Consider the following 7,701-nt stretch of genomic DNA (forward strand, 5'->3'; position numbering starts at 1 on the left):
ATTTCCAAGATTTTGGATCATCTTTACTATCATTATTCTGAATTCTTTTTCAGGTAGACTGCCTATTTCCTCTTCATTTGTTAGGTCTGGTGGGTTTTTATCTTGCTCCTTCATCTGCTGTGTGTTTTTCTGTCTTCTCATTTTGCTTATCTTACTGTGTTTGGGGTCTCCTTTTTGCAGGCTGCAGGTTCGTAGTTCCCGTTGTTTTCGGTATCTGTCCCCAGTGGCTAAGGTTGGTTCAGTGGGTTGTGTAGGCTTCCTGGTGGGGGGGACTAGTGCCTGTGTTCTGGTGGATGAGGCTGGATCTTGTCTTTCTGGTGGGCAGGTCCACATCTGGTGGTGTGTTCTGGGGTGTCTGTGGATTAATTATGATTTTAGGCAGCCTCTCTGCTAATGGATGGGGTTGTGTTCCTGTCTTGCTAGTTGTTTGGCATAGGATGTCCAGCACTGTAGCTTGCTGGTCGTTGAGTGAAGCTGGGTGCTGGTGTTGAGATGGAGATCTCTGGGAGGTTTTCACCATTTGATATTATGTGGAGCTGGGAGGTCTCTTGTGGACCAGTGTCCTGAAGTTGGTTCTCCCACCTCAGAGGCCCAGCACTGACTCCTGGCTGCAGCACCAAGAGCCTTTCGTCCACACGGCTCAGAATAAAAGGGAGAAAAAGTAGAAAGAAAGAATTAGTAGAAGTAGAAAGAAAGAAAGAAAGGAGGGAGGGAGGGATGGAAGGAGGAAGGAAGGAAGGAAGGAGTGAAGGAAGGAAAAAAGAAAGAAGATAAAGTAAAATAAAATAAAGTAAGATAAAATATAATAAAGTTACTAAAATAAAAAAAAATTATTAAGAGGAAAAAAATTTTAAAAAAAACGTATGGATACAACCCTAGGACAAATGGTGGAAGCAAAGCTATACAACAAAATCTCACACAGGAGCATAAACATACACACTCAGAAAAAGAGGAAAAGGGGAAAAAATCATAAATCTTGCTCTCAAAGTCCACCTCCTCAATTTGGGATGATTCGTTGTCTATTCATGTATTCCACAGATGCAGGGTACTTCATGTTGATTGTGAAGCTTTAATCCGCTGCTCCTGAGGCTTTTGGGAGAGATTTCCCTTTCTCTTCTTTGTTCTCACAGCTCCCAGGGGCTCAGCTTTGGATTTGGCCCCGCCTCTGTGTGCAGGTCGCCGGAGGGCGTCTGTTCTTCGCTCAGACAGGACGGGGTTAAAGGAGGCGCTGATTGGGGGCTCTGGCGCACTCAGGCCGGGGGAGGGAGGGGCACGGCGTGCGCGGGGCGGGCCTGCAGCGGCAGAGGCTGGCGTGACGTTGCACCAGCCTGAGGCGCGCCGTGCGTTCTCCCGGGTGAGTTGTCCCTGGATCCCGAGACCCTGGCAGTGGCGGGCTGCACAGGCTCCCCGGAAGGGGGCTGTGGAGAGTGACCTGTGCTCGCACACAGGCTTCTTGGTGGCGGCAGCAGCAGCCTTAGCGTCTCATGCCCGTCTCTGGGGTCCGCGCTTTTAGCCGCGGCTCGCGCCTATCTCTGGAGCGCCTTTAAGCGGCGCTCTTAATCCCCTCTCCTCGCGCACCAGGAAACAAAGAGGGAAGAAAAAGTCTCTTGCCTCTTCGGCAGCTCCAGACTTTTTCCCGGACTCCCTCCCGGCTAGCCGTGGCGCACTAACCCCCTGCAGGCTGTGTTCACGCCGCCAACCCCAGTCCTCTCCCTGCGCTCCGACCGAAGCCCGAGCCTCAACTCCCAGCCCCGCCTGCGCCGGCGGGTGAGCAGACAAGCCTCTCGGGCTGGTGAGTGCCGGTCGGCCCTGATCCTCTGTGCGGGAATCTCTCCCCGCTTTGCCCTCCGCGGCTCCGAAGCTTCCCCCCTCCGCCACCCGCAGTCTCCACCCGCGAAGGGGCTCCTAGTGTGTGGAAAGCTTTTCTCCTTCACAGCTCCCTCCCACTGGTGCAGGTCCCGTCCCTATCCTTTTGTCTCTGTTTATTCTTTTTTCTTTTGCCCTACCCAGGTATGTGGGGGGGTTCTTGCCTTTTGGGAGGTCTGAGGTCTTCTGCCAGCGTTCAGTAGGTGTTCTGTAGGAGTTGTTCCACGTGTAGATATATTTCTGGTGTATCTGTGGGGAGGAAGGTGATCTCCGCGTCTTACTCTTCCGCCATCTTCCCGGAAGCCTCCCCTGGCTCATTTTTTTTAACGAACAAATGGTCCAGAAGAGAAAGAAGATAAAGCATTCTCTCAGAAGATTGATATTTACATAGTGCCTCTGCCTGTGAACACAGATAAAAGAAGGGCATGTGAAAAATTTAAGCATCAATCAGTAAAGGGCAAATATAAGAAAATAACATTAATGTGCCTAGAAGAAGAAAATGGAGGCTCCTTAAAATTGGAAAGGAATAAAGATGGTTGTAGGTTTATTTGGGGGAAAGGCATAGACTCACTGCTTTGAGCTGATGGCATAACATTACAGATGACAGTGATAAATTTGAATTTTATTTCTTTATCAGTATTGCCATTTGGGTATGCGGATTATGGGAAATGGTCTAGATGTTCTTAATAGGTTAGCCTATATATCTTTTGGGTCCAAATGAATTACACACCTAATAACAGAAAAAGCTTACAGATGAGATTAATAAACTATATATATATATGTAGTTTATTAATATATAAACCATATATATATATATATGAAGAGTCGTGATACTGTTTTTATGTTAAAAATATTTTTTGAACTAGTTTCAGATCTACAGAAATGTCAGGATAGACTGAAAACTCTTGTATTCTCATCATCTGGGTGGGTGATCAGTTAACTTTTCACTACATTTGTTCTCTTTCTTTCTCCCCCCTTGAATTGATGCCCCCTAAATTCATCACCCCCTAAATACTCCAGTTATACCTCCCCCAAACTGGAATATTCTGCTACTGTAACAACAGAAGCAGCCAGTGAGAAAATCAGCATTGATAGAACATGACCAGGGAGTCCACAGACTTCATTCACATTTTGCCAACCATCCCAGCAATGTTTCTTTTCACTTTCTGGTCTAGTATTTTTTCCTGGATATTGCATTATATTTAGTGGTCAGGTCTCTTCAGATTCCTTCAATCTAGGGATAGTTTTAGTCTTGCACTATCTCTCAAGACCCTGAGTTGTAAAGAATATGTGACTTTTATTCTACAGGATGACCCTAAACCTGAGTATGTCTGATGTTCCTTCATAACCAGACACAAGACATGCTTTCTCGTCAGGAATATCACAGAAATGATGATGTGTTCTTACTGCCTCGTATCAAGGGTCACACAATGTTGATCTGTTCCACCTTTGGATCTTATGTTTGTGTCTACCAGATTTCCATTGTAATGTCCTCAATTTCCCTTTAATAACCAATTTACACTTGTATGCAGGGATTCTAAGATTTTACACTAATACCCTGTTCCTCATCAAGTTTCCCACATCAGCCTTAGTATTCATCCATAACTCCTACCTCAATCAGCCATCATACTGAGGGCTGCCAAATGGTGATTCCTTATTTGCATCATTCCTTTTACATTTATTAGTTGACATTCTACTGTAAGGAAGAGCTTTCCTTTCTGCCTTTTGTTTGTTTCTTTCAGTATGGATTCCAATTTTATTTAGTTGTTTCACATCTGATAATCTCATTATTTATTATGATGCAGAAATTGTCCCAGATTTGGCCAGTGGAAGCTCCCTCAAGCTGTCTTCTCTATCCTTTTGACATGTCCCCATCATTTGCTGAACATTACTTTTAGGGATGACAGTATGCTCCAGCCACGTTTTGTTCATTCCATATTTCAGCCCTGGAATTAGCCATTTCTTAAAGGACCTCTGGTTTCTTTTGGACAATAATATTTAGAAATAAAAATTTGGGTGCTCAGTGTGATCGTTGCTACTGAGGTGTCATTGCATCCAGGCCTTTTCAGTGAAGAGAGCTAGAAGTTTATGTGTATATATGCATACACATGTGTGTATACACATGCATACAATTATAACTAACTGTGTGTGTGTGTTTAAACTTGAATTCAAGTTGAAATTTTCAGTTTAATCCTATGCCTTGGAATTCTTCCAGCAGGCTCTTTATATGTTTTAAATTCCTTCTTGGAAAGTAAGAAATGTAGTTTTCATTATCTTTAATATATTTCCCTATATGCTCAATGCTACAGTGTTTTCTCATTGTAATCAATTTTCCAACCAGTGAGTAGCCTCCTTCTATCTGCCCCCTTACCCCTGGACCTGCTTGGACTCTGGACTCACTGACTTCTCCATGGTGGGAAAGGATGGGAAGGCAGGGAAGAAAAGGTGGGAAGATGAAGGAAAGGTGAGAACGGGAAAGGGAGATCCCAACAAGGTATTTGAAAATTCACAGAATTCCTACAGCTGGAGTCTTAATAGCCCAGTTTTTGAATGTAACATGATCTGTCTTTACTGGATCTCAAACCAGCACAACTCATTGGCAGCTAACAACCCTGAAGAAGGTAAAAAAGCCAAAGCCACTTGCCCACAGCAACTTTAAGTGAATTTCTGATTTATTGATTGTGATATTTAGTGATCAGAAAGAGGGGTATTAAGACATGAGTTGTGAATGCTTAGGACAAGGAATCAGTGATCATTATGAGCCAGCAATGCTCCCGAAAATTACAGCTGACAAACCTTGTTTTTTTAAATGGAATTAATAGCTTTGATGTAGCTATTAATCAGTATAATGTAGATAAATTGTTATTGAATTTTAACAAACAAATGTCCAAACATGATGTTTGGAAGACAAAATAAAGAAATGTAAGCTGAGTGTTAGAACAGGTAAGTGAACTAATTTAACTGGTGCTGATTTAACTATATGGAGGTTTCAGTAAGTTCAGGGTATAATCAGGACACAGAATACAATGAATGAAGTGCATCTTTCCTTCACAGTCTGTCCCATCTCAGGAAATAGAACTACTATTCACCCTTTGGCTCAGGTCATGAGCCTTGAGGTTATCCTTGATTCTTCTGTTTATCTCACTCTTCGTGTCCAATTCATTGGTAAGTTCTATCAGCCTTGTTGAGAACTATAGAGTCTGAGATTTTACCTGCATACAAGCTAACAAATCAGCCTGCCACAGTTTCATGGGTGCTGGCCAGAGCCTCTAGACTGCTGGGTCAGAGATAAAGGACCGTTTATTACAGAAACAGCAGTAGCCAGCGTATCAGTATTTGCACCAGTTTATGGAGTCCCAATTCCCAGAGGGTGAGGTCAGGAGAGTCAGGTGACACCGCCGCACGCAGCAGGTTGAATTACAGCTGAGGATTTGGAGGAATTCAGATTTGGGGGAATTCAGAGTTTTTATAACAGACAGTAAGCCTGCCTAACCTTTGCTTTGGAGGGAGTATTTATTTCCTACGTAACAAAGTACCACAAACAGAGTGACTGAAAACAACAGAAACTTACTCTGTCAACAGCTCTGGAGGCCAGAGGTCTGAGATCAAGTTATCGGCAGGTTTGGTTATTTCTGGAGGCTCTGAAGGAGAATCCATTCCATGCTTTTCTCCCAGCTTCCAGCGGCTCTGGAAATCCTAGGTGTGAATGAGGCTCTCTACATACTGCTCCTCAAGTACAACTCCCTAAATATAGTTTCTCTCTACCTGTGCGCGACAAGTCAGCTGACTCCATACACCCAACATGCAATGGTGGGACCGGCACAGGAAAACTGCCGTGGACATTTCAGTTCAAAAAGGGGGGAAAATGGGAGTCACAAAGGAGTTCTCAGTCCACAGCAGGTCTGAGGTGCAGCCAGGCAAAATGGGAAGTTCCTTGATTGGGTTCCAAGGTCTGCTTGGAACCACCCTCTGAGGCTTCTGGCTCCACCCTCTGAGGCTTCTGGCTCCACCCTCTGAGGCTTTTGGCTCCACCCTCTGAGACTTTTGGCTCCACCCTCTGAGGCTTCTGGCTCCACCCTCTTAGCTCTTGGTTTCACTCTCTGATTCATCCTTCCTTTCTTCATGACAGGTAGCATGTATTTGCAGATGAGTAGTTTTCTTAGCCTGCTCCTGAAAGTAGAAAATTGGGGGGCCAATGACCTCTTTTCATTTTGTACCATCTCTGTCCCTGGGAGTGTTTTTGCTGATACAGCTCTCTCAGATCTTCCCAGGCATCCTGTGACGGTCACTGGGCTTCACTTCATTAAACAGAGCCACAGCCACACATTCCTTTTCTACTTTTCTTTGCCTGCCATTTTCATCCACCCTTTTGAAATTTGTAGCCCTTGCCTCATCATTTCCTATCCTCCTTCTGTTCTTTCTCTATTGCACTTATTACCTTCCAACACATCATGTTTTACTTATTTAGTTTATTGTCTGTTCCCTCATTTTCCACCCCAATTATAATTTAAGCTACAATAGGCCAGTAAATTTTGCTTGTTTTGTTCACTATTTTATCCACAGTGATTAGAGCAGTGTCAGACACATTCAAATAAATACTGAATAAATGAAATAATTTCAAAAAGGATTGGAGGAGTTTCAATACAGACATTCATCTTCTGTGAAAACTTGTAACATATAGAAATATGTGAAAGATCATCTGTTCACAAAGCAGAATCAATAGAGATGATTTTGAATGCCCTAAAAAAAGGATAAATAATTAAAATATCTCCCAACATACACGCCAACTCCCCCCAAATTTTCAGTAACAAAGAACACCACTACCATCACACACACATACACATTCACACACACTTGCACAAAGATTGAAACAAACTTTGCCATACATTGCTATGAATAACCAACAACTCCCTAATGAGGGAAGAGATATGTTGTCAAAGCTGAAATCAGATTATGGAATGTTTTTTTTTTTTTTTTGTGGTAGGCGGACCTCTCACTGTTGTGGCCTCTCCTGTTGCGGAGCTCAGGCTCTGGACGCGCAGGCTCAGCGGCCATGGCTCACGGGCCCAGCCGCTCTGCGGCATGTGGGATCTTCCCGGACCGGGGCACGAACCCGTGTCCCCTGCACCGACAGGCGGACTCTCAACCACTGCGCCACCTGGGAAGCCCTGGAAATTTTTTAGAATAATGTATGACTTATAAGTATGTTTATAAGTATAGTTATAACTTACAGTTTTCTCTATATTGGATTATGCTAAGATAATTATTTTCTTCTCTCTTGTATCTTCAATATGGCCATTAAAAATATTTAATGATCTTTGTTTTGTGCTTATAATGATTCTGAATGAAAGTCTGCAAAACCCCTTCTCTTGTTCTCCAAGTTTTCAATCCCCGACTGATTTGTCTAAAACACTTGAATTTCAAAGTCTATTTTGTTTTTTACCAATTTATTTTATTTATTTATTTTTGGCTGCATTGGGTCTTCGCTGCTGTGCGTGGGCTTTCTCTACTTGCAGCAAGCAGGGGCTACTATTCGTTGCGGTGCGTGGGCTTCTCATTGTGGTGGCTTCTCTTGTTGCAAAACACAGGCTCTAGGCGTGTGGTCTTCAGTAGTTGTGGCGCACGGGCTCAGTAGTTGTGGCACACGGGCTTAGTTGCTCTGTAGCATGTGGGATCTTCCCGAACCAGGCCTTGAACCCGTGTACCCCTGTATTGGCAGGCGGATTCTTAACCACTGCGCCACCAGGGAAGCCCTCAAAATCTACTCTTTTTGTGTGTGTATGCGGGCCTCTCACTGTTGTGGCCTTTCCCGTTGCGGAGCACAGGCTCCAGACG

This window comes from Orcinus orca, chromosome 4 (assembly GCF_937001465.1).
Source record: "Orcinus orca chromosome 4, mOrcOrc1.1, whole genome shotgun sequence".
Lineage (NCBI taxonomy): Eukaryota > Metazoa > Chordata > Mammalia > Artiodactyla > Delphinidae > Orcinus > Orcinus orca.